This window comes from Peromyscus californicus, unplaced genomic scaffold, assembly GCF_007827085.1.
Source record: "Peromyscus californicus insignis strain IS unplaced genomic scaffold, ASM782708v3 Scaffold_23__1_contigs__length_62951481, whole genome shotgun sequence".
Classification (NCBI taxonomy): Eukaryota; Metazoa; Chordata; class Mammalia; order Rodentia; family Cricetidae; genus Peromyscus; species Peromyscus californicus.
In genome coordinates this window covers 6,522,364-6,537,993 of record NW_026294534.1, presented here as the reverse complement: position 1 = coordinate 6,537,993, position 15,630 = coordinate 6,522,364, and the positions used below count along the sequence as shown (strand labels likewise).

Below are 15,630 nucleotides of genomic sequence, written 5' to 3'. Positions count from 1 at the left end.
TAGGCTGGAAATGCTTTCTAGAATCTGCAGTGGCCAACATGGATGCTTTCCACAGTTGTTAGTGGCAGCCATTGTGGTCTCAGCACAGGTGGTCAGTGGCAGCCGCTGTGGTGGCCAGTGTGGTGGGGAGGAGTGAGGATGAGTGCACACTAGGGGGCTGGAGAGATGGCTCAGTGGTTGAGAGCACTAGCTGTTCTTCCAGAGGACCTGGGTTCAGTTCCCAGCACCCACATGCCAGCTCACAACTATCTGTAACTCATGTTCCAGGGGGTCTGACATCCTCACACAGGCAAAACACCAATGCACATTAAAAAAAAAAAAAATTATAAAGGAACTAAAAGGCAACATTTAAAAAAAAAAAAAGAATGAGCCTAGATGAAGCCCACACCATGCCAAGGAGTGCCAGAGAACAAGGCAGGAAGAGGTACCAGGGTTTTCATTTTATTCAAAAGGAAAGGTCTGAAGCCACATACGCTTAACATTCTAAAAGTAGAAAAAGGTCACATCAGAACAGCCCTGCTGGGTTTCCCAGCTTCCTCCTACCACCGCCCTGTACTCGGGGGACCCCTATGGTCCAGAACCACCGCCAAGGACCCCTAGTTAATGTAGTTACCATGTTCTCGGAAGCATTACAGAAATTATAGCTGGGGAGCACCTGTCCTGTTTCCATCGAAGATGTCTTCATGACCATCGTGGGCTGACTTGGCTCTTCTGATAGTTCGAGGTAACTGAAAACCAATTTTGCAAGCATGGTTCATGAATCATGGCGTCAAATAGCACATCACCAGCACATGACAGTGATACCAACTCCTTATTCTAGGGTTTTGAGTTTGTCTCCAGAAGAGGAATGTGAAAGGCATCCTGAAGACTGTGCCAGCAAATCAAGCCCTCAGTCCCCCTGGGGATGGACTATTGAGACGTTTTACACAAACCAGGTGTGGTAGTACAAGCTTAAATCTAGAATTCAGGAGCCTGCGGCAGTTGAATTACTGCAAGTTTAAAGCCAGCCTGGGCTACGAAGTCATTACAGTTAGCTGAAACCGTCTGTATAAGTAGCCAGTCCGACAGCCAAGGCTGTCATTTTGGCAGATGTTTAGCCCATCTGCCAGCAGCTGGCTCTAAACACCAGCCTCCTTGGCTGCTTTTGGCAGAGTAGCTGGAAGTAGCTGCAAGTTGGGGAAAAGCCATTTAGGAAAGCAACCGCCTGGAGTCAGAATGCGGCTCTCCATCGGAGTGTGTAACAGGAGCTTGTCCACCAGACGAGGACAAGCTGGCAGGAACGGACTGAGGCAGGCGAACCTCTGGGTGGACAGACAGGGCTGCAGTCAGGTGCCATCCCTCTCTGTGGGGCCTTTGGGCTCTGCATCATGAGGAAGTCTGCCAGGACTGACAGGAAACGGTGCCCCTGTGCCAAGACAGCTGAGCCTTCAACCATGAACCAGACACAGCCTGCTGGAGCTGCTAATCCATAGGGGACCCCCCCCCCTTAAATGAGTTAGTCAGATTCACTATCAGCAAACTGAAGACTGGAATGGAACATCCAAAACCAGGCCGAGGGTTGCACTGTGACTAATACAAAGCTGGCTTATTCCTAAGACTGAGTTCCAGCCCTGCACCCTCCCACAGTCACCAAAACCAAGGTGACACAGTCTGAGATGAAGGGTCATGGGGGGGAGTGCCTTGCTCCCAGGCCCGTGACCCCTTGGAGATGACCCTCATTCTCATGAAGAATGACTTGGCACAGACCCAGTTGTCCAGCATCACTTGTGGCTTCTGCCAAGTCCCCTCTGAGGGAGAGACGGGCTTCCAGGTCTTTACTGCCCTGAGTAAAGACCATGGGCCTGCCTGGCACAGTCTACCCCATGCTCCAGTTAGGCCATTGGATATCCAGTTGTACTGAATGACAGCTGAGGTCGGGATGTAGCCTCCTGTAGACCCAGGAGATCTGAAGAAAGAAGCCTGGCCTCTGCTCAGGACACCCGGACTGTACCCACCAGAGGGTAGCTTGGGCCCCTCTCTCCTGGGTACATGAGGGGCTGATTCACACTAAGGAAGTGTCACGACTGTGGGTTGGGAGCCTGTGAACACAGGAGGCAAGTCCACGTGTGTGGGAAAACAATATGGTGTCACTCTGTGCTGGTAGGAAGCATGTTCTCGTGGGACTTGGTTGTACAGCTCGCTGTGACCATATGGGTCACGAAAAATCCCTGAGGAGAAAGTACTTGAACTACTCAAGCTCCTAGTTTCTGGTACAAGGCATGTTTCTCTTCCTCCTCCCTCTCCCCACCTTTCCCCATCCTCCCCTTCCTCCTCCTCCTCTTCCTGCTCTACATTTATGTGTGTGCACATGCACACACACACGCCACAGCACATGTGTGGAGATCAGAGGACAACGTAGGGAATTGGTTCTCCTGCCTTCTTGGGGATGGGACTTGGGTTTTCAGGCCCGGTGGCCGGCACCTTCACCTATTAGGCCACCGTGTGACCATTTACCATGACGACGGTGGAGGCAGCCATGGACTGCCCAGACACCCACCGATAGCTCCAGTACCCAGGGGAAGGCATGCGGGGCTGCAGCTGCCTCCCATCCTGCCAAGGCTGGCTTGAGCAGCCTGTGAAACATGGATGCCCCGAAAGCAGTTCCCAGGTGCTGTCACCGTAGAAGGCCTGATGTCCATGCCATGTATGGGGCGGTTGAGGCAATTTTTAGATGTGTGGGAATAGTCTACACTAAAAAACTAAACAGAAATATGCTACACTTATAAACGCTTACTGGCTAAGACATAAACGGCACTGATTCCTGAATGCCTCGCTCTGAATGGAAATAGCCGGGCTTGAAGGGGTTAATGTGGGACACTTTCTCTGAAGTGAAGGGACAGCATGGGTAATCAGAAAATATAATCTGAGCCGTCTCCACAAGTATAAAAATGTCACCCGAAATCCATGGCATGGGTAATTAATATGAGCTGATAATAAAAGGCTAATATGGGAAATATAGAGGCTGTCAAAAGTAAACCATAATATAAAGCAAGTCAGAAATAAGTGTAATTCAAATCGGCACAGCAAACATATCCCTAGAAGCGTTACAGTATATGAAGTAAAATAAAATGGAATGGCTTTCTACAAAGGTGTCCGAAATGCACAGAAATACAAACAGACCAATAAGGATGAACACACAATAGAGCAAATTAATACATCTCAGATCGTTATAAGCCCACGTATCCAATAAAGTATTTCAGTAGATTTAAAATGTGGGCCAGCGCCGGGCGGTGGTGGCGCACGCCTTTCTTTAATCCCAGCACTCGGGAGGCAGAGGCAGGTGGATCTCTGTGAGTTCGAGGCCAGCCTGGACTACCAAGTGAGTTCCAGGAAAGGCGCAAAGCTACACAGAGAAACCCTGTCTCGAAAAACCAAAAAAAAAAAAAAAAAATGTGGGCCAGCAAAATGGCCCGGTAGGTAAAGGTGCATGCTGACGACCTGAGCTTTTTCACTCAGGACCCGTGTAGTAGACAGAACTAACTCCCACAAGTTGTCCTCCAGATTACACACGCACTGTGGTGTGTGCATGTTCACATATACAAAATAAGTGTAAAAAAAAGAAAAAGGAAAGAAAAGAAAAATTTAAAATGGTGAGGGGAAGGGAAAAGCAAATCCTGCCTAGAGCTAGCTTGAAGCATTAACAACATTGTCACTTTAGAGTCACCAGGCTGGGCAGTCTTCCTCAGGACCCAGATGTTAGCAGACAGCCTCTGCACCTAGCCTGCTGTGGGTCCACTGGAAGCTGGTCCTACCCCGGTGAAGCTGGCTGGCGTCTTGGCTCTGGGGTCTGACTATGTCTTCCTCTACCAGTAGAGGGCAGCAGCACCATCCTCGCAGTACAAAGGCAGCTAGTCAGAGCAATTCTGGGATGTGTTTTCAGCAGAATACACATGGCACTTAAGCCTCTGTACTGAACCGGGAATGGTAGTTAGGGGCAGCCAGTGACTGCTCTGTGCCAGACTCTACCACCATCGCAGCCATTCCCCAGTTGCTGGGGATGTGAGGGGTTGTGAGCTCCTCCACTTGTTCTCTGAAGCAGGTGACTCGATGACCACTTCCTCTGCAGCTGGCCTCTGTACAGACCGGGTTGCATTGGACTGACGGGACGAACCATCTGCAGACAATCCACGTGGACTTTGGTGTCGGAGACTCCCTTTGCTTCACATTCAGCTGGGAGGGAAAAGGATGGTTCCCAATTAAACAAGAACACACTGTGTTCCCAACACCTAGCATGCTCAGTTTACACTTGTCAAAAGAGCTATTTTCAACTTATTTAGACACAGCCTTTTGTCAGAATTTCTCCTTCGCATACTTAACTAGGAAAACAAGACAGAAACAATTAGTTCTGACTTCCTTGTTGTTTCTTTTGGAGCACAGCCTGTCACCCGACTCTCTGCTGTGCGCAGGCATACCACAGTCAAGCTCATGTGGCTTCGAGACAGGGTGAGTGGGTCCCATTACTGTCCAGCAGTGGCATTCACCTTGCAGCTTTCAATGCAGCAAGGCTGGACTTAGCCTGCCAGAGGCATAGCTAAACACCCTAACTCCAGAGGGTACGCCGCAGTGTGAAGACTGCCTCCCCCCACCGCACTGGGTCTGCAGCCTAGTGAAGTGTTGTGTGTGTGTGTGTGTGTGTGTGTGTGTAACTGGATGCACACAGGTGCACAGCACTGGGTCTGTAGCCCAGTGAAGGTGTGTGTGTGTGTGTGTGTGTGTGTGTGTGTGTGTGTGTGTGTGTGTGTGTAACGATGCACATGTGCACAGCACTGTGTAGCCTAGTGAAGGGGTGTGTGTGTGTGTGTGTGTGTGTGTGTGTGTGGTTGTGTGGCTGTGTGGCTGTAGACACACATGGGTGCCCTGCCAGTTCTCTGAATCGTGAGGTAGGAAAGTGAACAGGAAGACATTCACTCTTGGCAGCACTCCATCTGCAGGTGGCCCATGTCCCCTGCTTCCTGTGTTTCCTCCTTTTCTATTTGGAATAAGAAAAGGTCAATAAAGACAATCATGGGTAGCTAGAGAGATGGCTCAGCAATTCTGTTTCCAGCGCCCACATGGTAACTCATGAACACCTATGACTCCATTCCAGGGGATCTGATGCCCTCTTCTGGCCTCCATGGGCTCCTACATGCACATGGTACACAAAACACATCCAGGCAAATACACATACATGCAAATAAGCCTTTAAAAAAAAATGAAAAGGGCTGGAGAGATGGCTCAGAGGTTAAGAGCACTGACTGCTCTTCCAGAGGTCCTGAGTTCAATTCCCAGCAACCACATGGTGGCTCACAACCATATGTAATGAGATCTGGTGCCTCTTCTGGCTTGCAGTCACATATGCTATATACATACATACATACATATATACATACATACATACATACATACATACATAAATAATTTTTTTTAAAAAATGAAACAATAACAACACAAAACCACCTGTAGACTCAGTTCCATCTCATCTAAGTCACAATGGGATTTTATTTTATTTTTTTATGAAAACCAAAGCCTGATCCTCATACTTACATGGGGAAGATGAAGGGCCAGTTACAGGTAAGATCTTCTGAAGGAAGATCAAGGGTGGGCAAAGTGTCCCCCAAAGGCTAAAGTGGGAGCAGGGTGTCTGGGTTTATGGATGGAGCTCTTAGTCATTATGGGGGAAACCAGAGCCCAGAGCCACCTGGCTTTATGCCGGTCAGATGTGTTCTGTTTAATAAACCACGTAGGTGTGCATGTAAGGAAATGATGTGCAGGTCCAGGGGCAGTAACTGGAGAAAATAACCTTAGATCCTGTTGTGATTTGAGTCTGGAACATCATCCCCCACAGCTGATGTGTTTGAATACCTGGTTCCCATCTAGGGGTGCTGGTTTAGTGAGACCTGGCTGGCGAAGGCAGGTCACTTGGCCTGGCCTTTGAGGTTATAGCCTGGCTCTGCTCCTGGTTCATTCTCTCAGCGTCCGATCCACCCATGTGAATAATCTCACCAGATACTCCAGTTGCCACGAGTGCCGCCATGCCTTCCCCACCACGGCAGGTTGGGTGGGTCTGAAGACAGGCACGCATCATGGAAGAATTACTATACTTCAATTACGCTAGAACTAAGAGTGTGATCAAGAGACTGACAGGCCGGGAAGCGGGGAGAGGTGCTGGCTGCACACTCGCCTAGAAAAGATTGTTGAGACTATGGGAAGAATTCATGAACATCAACAAGAGAAGCCAAAGGTGCCCAACAATCCCTGTCAGGCAGTTGATGGAAGAGGCAGTGAAACGGTCCTTAAGACATGAAGGTCTCAGCTCGGTTAACAGTCCCAGGACATTGAGGTCCAGTGAGCCGCCATTTCATACCTGAAAGCCAGAAAGCCAAATGGAGCCCAAACGCTGCCGGAATGTAGCACAGAAATCAGGGAGGACGGACACACAAGATTCCATCTGTCAGACACAGGCTCCTCCTCCTCCAGCCCAGAATTTGTACAACCTGGGAAACCCTGGCCTTCAGAAGCAGGACTGTTGATACGAATGTCCACGGCAGAGGACCGATTCCTGGGAAGAGCTGCAGGCTATCCAGGCCCCTCTCCGTAGGCAGCCACATCAGCCACCATGCTGTACTCTGCCCCAGGGTCCAGTCTGTAGCAGTAAAGAATGGAATGAGGCTCCGTCCGTTGACAGGATGTACGATGAGCACAAAGACACGTTGTAAAAGATCACGAGATGCTGTTTGTGCAAGCGTCCAGAACACCAACACCTTAACAAGAAATGTATACACTGACACATGGGAGCCAAAACTCCCAGGAAAGCCCAGGACTGGCTCACATAGCAAAGGGCAACAACTTCTCCTGGGGGTCTCTATAGGGGTGGCCACAGAGCCTTGGGGTGGGCATGCTGCAAATGGAGGTGTTGATCAGTCCTTCTCTTTAGACTGTGATAGATTCTGAATAGTCTTTCATATGCATAACCTCATTTCACAGCCTAAGAAGACAACAAGAAATATGTATTGTCCTTGTCTACTGATCATGGGGACCCTTCACAAACCCTTGATTGACAGAAGAGGAAGTAGGGGAGGCTGTTGCAGGCATGTTCAGGGCTTTGGTTCTGGTGTTGCTGGAATATGCATGTGTGCGCGTATGTGCGTGCGTGCGTGCGTGCGTGCGTGCGTGTGTGTGTGTGTGTGTGTGTGTCTTCCACAAACCTATGGTCTCTACTTGTCGGGATGGACCTTAGCACTGACTCTGGTCTCCTGGGTGTTATACCAATGTGTAGAAGCCAGCAGGGTCAACTAGGGGCATTTAGAGGCAGCTTCAGGCCCCCCGGCAGGGACTTTTGTGAATCCCTGAAGTGTCAGGTGCCTCTTCCCATAGCAACAGGGATGTCCAGATGTCATCTTGACTGTATGACAGAAATCCCCTCTGGCCTTCACCTTGCACAGCATCTAGAACCCCAGCCATTCCTGGCTGAAACAGGTCCACATGCAAACCGGCCTGGAGAGAGCGGAACCCTGGTCTCCTCAAAGTCCCTGTTACACAGTTCCTCTCCAAGTCCTTTACGTTCATTTAATGTCCGCACACAGGTGCTGGGTCGGTCAGCTGACCTGTGCTGATGCTGAATTCCTGAGCCTGCAGGGATGAGGCCCACCTCTGAGTGTGATGCTGACTGCCTTCACATGGATGTCACGTGTGGGAACTGTGTGATCTCACACAGGTCTACCAGGGAACACCTAACTGAATCCACTCCATGGGGGGCAAAGACCACAATATGAAGGCCTATGTATGAAAATGCCATGATGACGCCCATTCCTTTGAATGTTAGATTAAAAGATAATAATAAAAGGAACAACAACCCCCCCCAGAAAAAAAAGTACACTTCTATGAGTAGAAAATAAAAAAAGAATATATTGATATATTCAAACTGTGAGAATATGCATGAAGGAACCCCTGAACTCTTTCACGGTCCACACATCCTGACCTTGGCCTCCGAGTCTCTGGTTTCCTGCCCTGGATCAGGGGAAGCCGAAGGTGCCCGGGTACCCCACAGCCCCTCACTAAGTCTTGTCAGTGACCACAGAGCTAAAAATATGGGTGGAGCTGGACGAGGGGAGGGACAAGAAAGCTGGCCACTGAGTGAGCAGTGCTCCTTGGATACATGAAGCGGTACCTGAGGGTCTCCGTAAACCTCCTCTCCTCAGTTAGAACGCAGCAGGGAAGCTGTGTGGGTGTTGAGCAGAGAAACAAGATGACTGGGAGAAGAACCAGCAACAGATGCCTCCTGCTGTGGCATCAGCTGCCACGGACCTGAGGCACAGACACCACTGCTTAGCAGGCTCTGCAGAAAGAAATATCTGGACCAGGACTGATAGGCCATGGGGTGGGGGAGCAGGCTAGAGACCCACGAAGATCAGATGCCGCAGTCCACGCCACCTGCTCCAAAACCCCCTTGCACAAGAGGGAGGCCATCCTCGATCTATGCAGACCTGGCTGGACAACCACTTATGGTGCTGTGGCTTGAATGAGACGTCTTCCGTAAGTCGTGGGCATTTGAACACCTGGTCTCTGTGGTGCTTTAGAGCATGGCTCCCATAGCTGATGGAACTGTTTGGGAAGAATTTGGAAGTGTGGCCTTGTTGGACCAGATACGTCACTGAGGGTGGGATCAGGGTTTCAAAAGCCCACACCATTCCCAGTTAGTGCCCTGTCTCTGTCTCTCTGTCTTTCTGTCTCTCTGTCTCTCTCTCTCTCTCTGTCTCTCTCTCTCTCTCTGCCTCCTGCTTGTTGCTCAGATGTAAGCTCTCAGGTATTATTGCTCCAGCCCCATGCCTGCCTGTCTGCTGCAATTAAATGCTTTCTTTTCTAAGATGCCCTGGTCAGGGTGCCTCTTCCCAGCAACAGAAAGGTAAATAAAACAGTCCCCAGCATGGCTGTTTGGAGAAGATTAGGAAGTGTGGACTTGCCAGGTGGTGGTGCACGACTTGGGAGGCAGAGGCCAGCCTGGTCTGCAGGAGTTCCGGGATAGCCAAGGCTACACAGAGAAACCCTGTCTCAGAGAGAGAGAGAGAGAGAGAGAGAGAGAGAGAGAGAGAGAGAGAGAGAGAGAGAGAGTTACCTCGCTTTGATTTCCTGAGCTCTCAGCTGCCGCTCCAGCAGCCTGATGCCTGTGGTCCCCACTCCACTGTCATGGACTCTAACCCTCTGAAACTGTGAGTCCAAAATAAACTCTCCCTTCTATAAGTTGCCCTGGTCATGGCGTTTCATCACAACAATAGAAAAGTAACTAAGACACATGGTATGGAGGAAGTCTGCCTTCCTGTCTGTGGACTCTGTGTGTGTGACGTGGGTAGGTGTGTGTACTTGTGTTCCCGTGTGAGAGGCCAGAGGTTGGCACTGGGTACCTTCCTTTATCACTCTTCACCTCTTTTCTCAAGGCAGGGTTTCTCACTTGAACCCAGAGAATGACAGTCTGGCTAGTCTGTGTGTTTTGGGGATCCTGTCTGCACCTCCCGAGCACTGGATTACAGGAGAGCTGCCATGCTGCCTGGCGTATACATGGATGCTGGGGGGAGGGGTCTGAATTCATGCTTCAGTGTCGGAGCAAGTGTGTAGAAATCAGATAATAAGTTTTAGCGGTCAGTTTCTCTCCTTGTGCCTTGTTGGACACAGGTCTGATGTTTCTACTGCACCGTGCACTCCAGCAGCTTTCCCAGTCCCGTCTCCATGGGAGTGCTGGGGTTACAGACGTGCGGCATGGCACCTGACTTCTTATGTGGGTTTGGGGACTCAGGTTGTCAACCTTATGATACGAGGGCCTGGACTTACTGAGCCATCCTCTCACCAGTTCTAGATGAAATACTCTCATGGGGGTGCTGTCCTGTCTTTACTGTCGGCTTCCATACGTGTGCCTGTCCTGTCCGTGTCCTATGACAGAAGCAACAGTCACAGCTCTGACGATCAAGATGCTCTTCCAGAGGACCCAAGATCAGTTTCCAGTGCCATGGGAGTCCCCAAGTCTGTCCCTCCAGTTCAGGGGATCCAATGTCTTCTGGCCTCTTTGGGCTCCTGCACACATGTGGGCCTCATAAACTCAGACCAGCACACACACATACACATAACAATAATTAATTTAAAAACTGTTGCCAGAAACTGCCAGACACCCTCCTGGGTGGCCAGTTGCCCGCCCATGAAAGTCAGGGACATTGTACTGGACGCTGTGAGTGTTTGGTTGTGAAAAGCGGGGATTCTGTTGTAGTCTCCTGAAGAGTACTGGGTTTTTCCAATTTGCATTTTAACCTTGTTGAAATCAAACTGCAGACTCAGTTTCCAGCAGGCCTGTTTAGCCTCCACTCACACTTCTGTTCTCGTCTTATCTTTGTTTTGTTGTTATTGTTGTTGTTTGAGACAGGGTGTCTCTGTGTAGCCCTGGCTGTCCTGGAACTCACTCTGTAGACCAGGCTGGCCTCAAACTCGGAGATCCGCCTGCCTCTGCCTCCAGAGTGATGGGATTAAAGGTGTGCGCCACCACTGCCTGGCTCCTGTTCCTTTCTTTTATTATTCTTATTTTCCGTGTTTTGGCTTCATGTATGTCTGTGTACCATGTGCATGCCTGGTTCCTTCGGAGGCCGGGAGAGAGCGTTGGATCTGCTGGAACTGGAATTCCAGACAGTTGTGAGCCACCATGTGGGTGCTGAGAACTGAAGCTGGGTCCTCTGGGAGAGCAGCCAGCGCTCTTAGCCACTGAGTCTTCTCTCCAGCCCCCAGCGCTCTGTTCCGAGCTGTGTTGTTTGGCACCATCCCCAAGAATGCTCAGTTCAAGATTAGCTGGATTTGGGTTGTTTATGCCCAGAGCCTGGAACTTCCCCAGTACGCTGTCTTCCCTTTTTCCATATTTTTCCTGCCGTGTCCCTGAGGCAGGTCAGACCCCAGGTCTTCATGCTAAAGAAGCTTCCACTTCCTACATTTCTCCAACCCTCTGCTGCCACCACTGCGACGCTAGCCAGGGGCTCCCGCCAGCCTTGCAGACTGGTCTCTGCCACCCCAGCCCCTTCCTGCATCTCTCTCTCTCTCTCTCTCTCTCTCTCTCTCTCTCTCTTTTTGAGACAGGGTTTCTCTGTGTAGTTTTGCACCTTTCCTGGATCTCACTCTGTAGACCAGGCTGGCCTCGAACTCACAGAGATCCGCCTGCCTCTGCCTCCCGAGTGCTGGGATTAAAGGCGTGCGCCACCACCGCCCGGCATAGAGCTCTCTTGATCGGAGCCACAGCATTGGTTACTTCTCCTCGTTACTGAGATCAAATACCAGACAAAGAGCGACTTAAAGAAGGAAGGCGTGTTTCAGCTTGTTTCAGGGACACGGGGGTCCATCCTGGTGGGGAAGGCCTGGTGGGTGGGAGTGAGGCAGGGCAGTGTCTGTGATCAGCAGAGAGAGAGATGAACGCTGGAGTTTCACTGGCTTCCCCTCCCCTTCTCATTCTGTCTGGGATCCCAGCCCATGGGGTGCTGCTGCCCATATTCGGGGTGAAACATCTTTGGGAACGCCCTCACACCGACCAGCTCAGAAGCTTGTCTTCTATGTAATTCTGAAGCCCCTCGGGCTGACAACGAGGATTAACCAAAGCAAGTCGTCGTCAGCTTGATCTACGATTACATTACTTCAAACAGGCAGCCTGATGCGCCTGGCTCCGGCACAGCTCTCCCCGACGTCCCCTCTGCCCTGATGTTTCTTGTTTGTACAACTCTGTGTGCCCTGGAGTGAGCTTAAGGATCAAGAACTCCAGCCCAGGGGTGTGCTCCTACCCTCAACCCTCAGCCCCTCCACGAAGCCATCTGGCAAACCTTCAGCCATTGGAGCAAGTTCATTCCCTGGAAAGGTCTTAAACAGACCTCGAGGTGTGCTTTTGGGTGACTTCCAACAGGAGAGCCCAGGTGCTTTCCTGGACAGCACCGACGGGCACGTAACTTATTTACGGCACGCCATCTCTTGTTTCCCTCAGATCACGTCCCAGTTCACCAGGCGCCACCACTGTCCTGGTCTCCAACAAAGACCTCTCGGCTTGGACAGCACCACACAGTTGTGTCTTGGAAAGAACAGCATGACTTTTGCCTGAAAGTAATTTTTTATGTGGTGAAACTCAAGCATGTGGCTTGTCCTTGGCACGACTTCCCTTGGTCATGGTTTAATACAGAACAGGCTGGAAATCCCCCAAAGTGAGCGACTGATTCTACTTGGTTTTCTAACTCTTGTGTGAGTGTGGAGTGTGTGTGCGTGGTGTGTATGCGGGTGCACGTGTGGAGGTCAGGAGAGGGAGGCACCCTCTTCCCTCATTCTTAACCTCAGTCCGCTGAGGCAAGGTCTCTCCCTAAACCCGGAGCTTGCATTTATTTTGCTAAACTGGCAGCCGGCAATCGGTTCTCCCGACTCTGTCCCCCACAGCACCGGATTTACAGGCGTGCATGAAACCACACCCAGCTTACGTGGATGCTGGGACCCGAACTCAGGTCCTCACAATTGCACAACAAGCGCGCCTAACCACTGAGCCACCTCTCCGGCCTCCGACGAGTGGCTGAGCTTTAAACGCTTGCATGAAGGTTTCTTAGTAACGAACTGTCAAAGGAGGTGCAAGCTGCTCACACATCCCGACCCACACAAGCCTTCTCCCCCAGCCCCACTGTCCTCTTCCAGGTTTCCTGCTTCTTCAGGGAGGCCCTAACATGAGAGTAAGATGGAGACCGGCGGGTCATCGGAGCAGTTCCTAGGTTTGTGGATGGAGCCAAAAAGCTCTTGGCTGCGTAATGCTTGAGGGATCACAGCCTGCCCCACTCAGCCACTTGTACGAAGCCAGTCTGTCCACCCTTGTCTGGGGTTCCTCCAGATGCTGCAGCAAGTCCAGTCTGAATGTGCCACATACCATAAAATTCTTTTGGGGGTATGGGATAGATCTCATGTCACTCAGGCTGGCCTCAAACTTAATATAGTTGAGGATGACCTTTAACTTTTGACCCTCCTCAATGCCGGGGTCACTGGTAGGCCCCACTATGCCTGATTCATATGGTACTGGGGATGGAATTGAAGGCATGTTACCACTGAGTTCCCTGGTCCATGTCCCCAAGATTGATATTGTACCCGTCATGAGGAGAGAGCCATGTGCAGCAGGTAGGAATGGTTCCCCTCTCTCAGGCTACGCTGACAGGGCAGCGTGTTCACTGCTCACGTGAGGAGCATTCTCACCAGGTCTGATATAAAAGTCCCTTCCCTCTGTATCCGGTGGGCATGGAGCACGTGATGCCATTGGCAAACCTTCATGGAAGGATTCAGAGGGCTTTACCGTGCCAGCTCCAGATGGGGGACAGTCCACTTCAGTACAGCCTGTGAAACCCCGAGTCCCAGGGACAGGAGAACAAGGCAGGATCTGATGTGCAGCCTGGTAAATCCTTTGTTTTCAAACCAACACGAGATTTCGTAACTTTTCACATTCTCAGGTTTCCTGAACTAAATGCTAGACCTAACTATGGCTGTACAGATGTGACCTGCCACCCATCGTTGGGAGACAACAGAATCCACCCTGCTCCCTTAGCGGACAGCATTTGGCTCTTCCCTTCGGCACAGGTCTAAACAGCTCTGATCGCGCAGACCCAGAAAGTGCAGTTGCTGACCCTCCTGACGCAGCACACACACGTTACCTGGGCAGTTGGGGGTGTGGCTCTGTTGGTACAGTGCTTGCCTACTAGCCTGGTATTCAGGAGGTAAGGACAGGAGGGACAGAGGCTCAAGGTCATCCTCAGTTGCATTGTGAGTTCAAGGCCAGCTTGAACTACTTGACACCCTTTCTCAAAAGCCAAGCAAAGCAATCCAGGAGCCCGGAGTCCAGATGAAAGCCAACACAGGGCCAGTCTGTTTTCTCTGTCCACATCTGTCCAGTCTGTATAGAGGCCTGGTCAGCCGCACTCTCCTCTTGCCCTATACTGCCTCCTCTCTCTTCTTCCTTAAGAACATGATCTGGCCAGTTTGTGGGGTCTCTGTACTTCAGGCTTGGCAGCAAGCCCCACTTCTCTCCAGCCCTTAGTGCCTTTTTAAAAAAAAAAAATGCAGCCAAGTGCATTTTGATAATAACTTAAGCTATTCTGGGCCACAATAAAATTTTTAGCCCATCTGTCTCTAGAAGTTTCCCATTTGTCTTTCCAAAAGATGCTGATTTTCCTTGTTACTTCAAAAAACAACAAAGCACCTTTCTCTTGAAAGTACAAATTACCAGTGTTTTGTTATTTTTCACTTTCTGCCAAGAAACGTGCATCCGACAGTCATTTGTCTTCCAAATGACAATCTTGAACAAGTATACTTTCTTTTTTCTTAAAGGAAAACACTTGAATTCGCCTTGGGGCACAAGACCCTTTTAACCACCTTGCTGTAAGTTAACCAGGTTAACTTTATGGGTTAAACAGGGTTTGATGTCCTGCCCATTCTGAAGGCTGTAATAGCCTTCTCTCCGTGAAGATTTGTTTTTCTGTCTTCGGGTCAACAGAGCCACCCTGGAAGGCTCTGGCTACAGCTTCACTGTCTCACTCGATGAGGGAATCTGTGTGGCCCCATGCCACGTCACTGTGACCCGCTCTAAACCCTTTCCTTCAGTCTGTGGGGTGCTCGCAGGTTCCCCATCAGATACAGTCCCATTTTAAGAAATAAGCCACGTACTGTCAAGCAAATACGCTTTATGGTACAGCTTTCCTCAGATACATAGAGCTTTTTAAGTTTTAGTTTTGAGCTGAGCACGTCAGTCCATGCCTGCAATCAGCACTTGGAAGACGCAGGCAGAGACTCTGGAACAGGCCAGCCTGAGCCACATATGGAGAACTTGTTTCAACTATCATCATCATCATCATACATAATAATAACAAATATAAGGCATATAGTAAATTTAATTAGCCACGACACATCAACCGTATCATGTATACCTTGATTAGAAATGATCTATTTATAGGCTCATTGTCTACCCATGAGATAATCAGAGCTACAGCAGGAAGCAGCCATTTTATAGGAGAAAGTCCCTTACGGAGTAGATCAAAGTTGCCATCAGATCCAAGACGCACTGGCTTCACTGGCCCTGGTGTGAGGACCTGGGAAGGACACGCATCCTCCATGGGATTCCTGCCAGAGCTGCAGAGCCTCAGTCCATTTCTGCAGAAAAAAGTCATGTGGCCCGAAGTGAGAGGCTCCCTAAAAACCATGGCTCAGAACTCTTCCCAAGTATCAGGTAGTGATGGACAAGAAGACAGAGGGCGCTGTTCCCGACGGGAGAGGCCTAAGGAGATGCCACAGTAAAGGTCGGTCACATGTGGTCCTGAAAGAGAAAGCAAAATTGAAGCTTAGAAGTAAGACTGTCCGGGCCAGTGAGACGGCTCGGGGAGTCAAGGTGCTTGCCGGCAAGCCTGACCACCTGAGTTCAATCCCCAGGACCCGCACGGGGGCAGGAGAGAGCTGACTCTGGGTAGTTATCCTCTATACCCCCCAAATAAATAAGCAAATATGTAAATAAATGCAATTTTAAAAAACAAAGCAAAATTGTCACACTTAAAAGTACTTCTTCACAAAGAAACAAGGTCCAGGTAGAAACTGACC

At 50.2% G+C, this 15,630-nt stretch overlaps 1 long non-coding RNA gene across 1 annotated transcript; it reads right to left on the bottom strand.

The window, feature by feature from the left end:
• Nucleotides 1-428: 428 nt before the first annotated feature.
• LOC128118877 (uncharacterized) lies at nt 429-15,240 on the bottom strand. Its single transcript, XR_008221368.1, has 2 exons — nt 13,698-15,240; nt 429-4,209 (listed from the first exon to the last, which is right to left on the bottom strand). It is a non-coding gene; the product is annotated as an uncharacterized LOC128118877 (long non-coding RNA).
• Nucleotides 15,241-15,630: the final 390 nt, after the last annotated feature.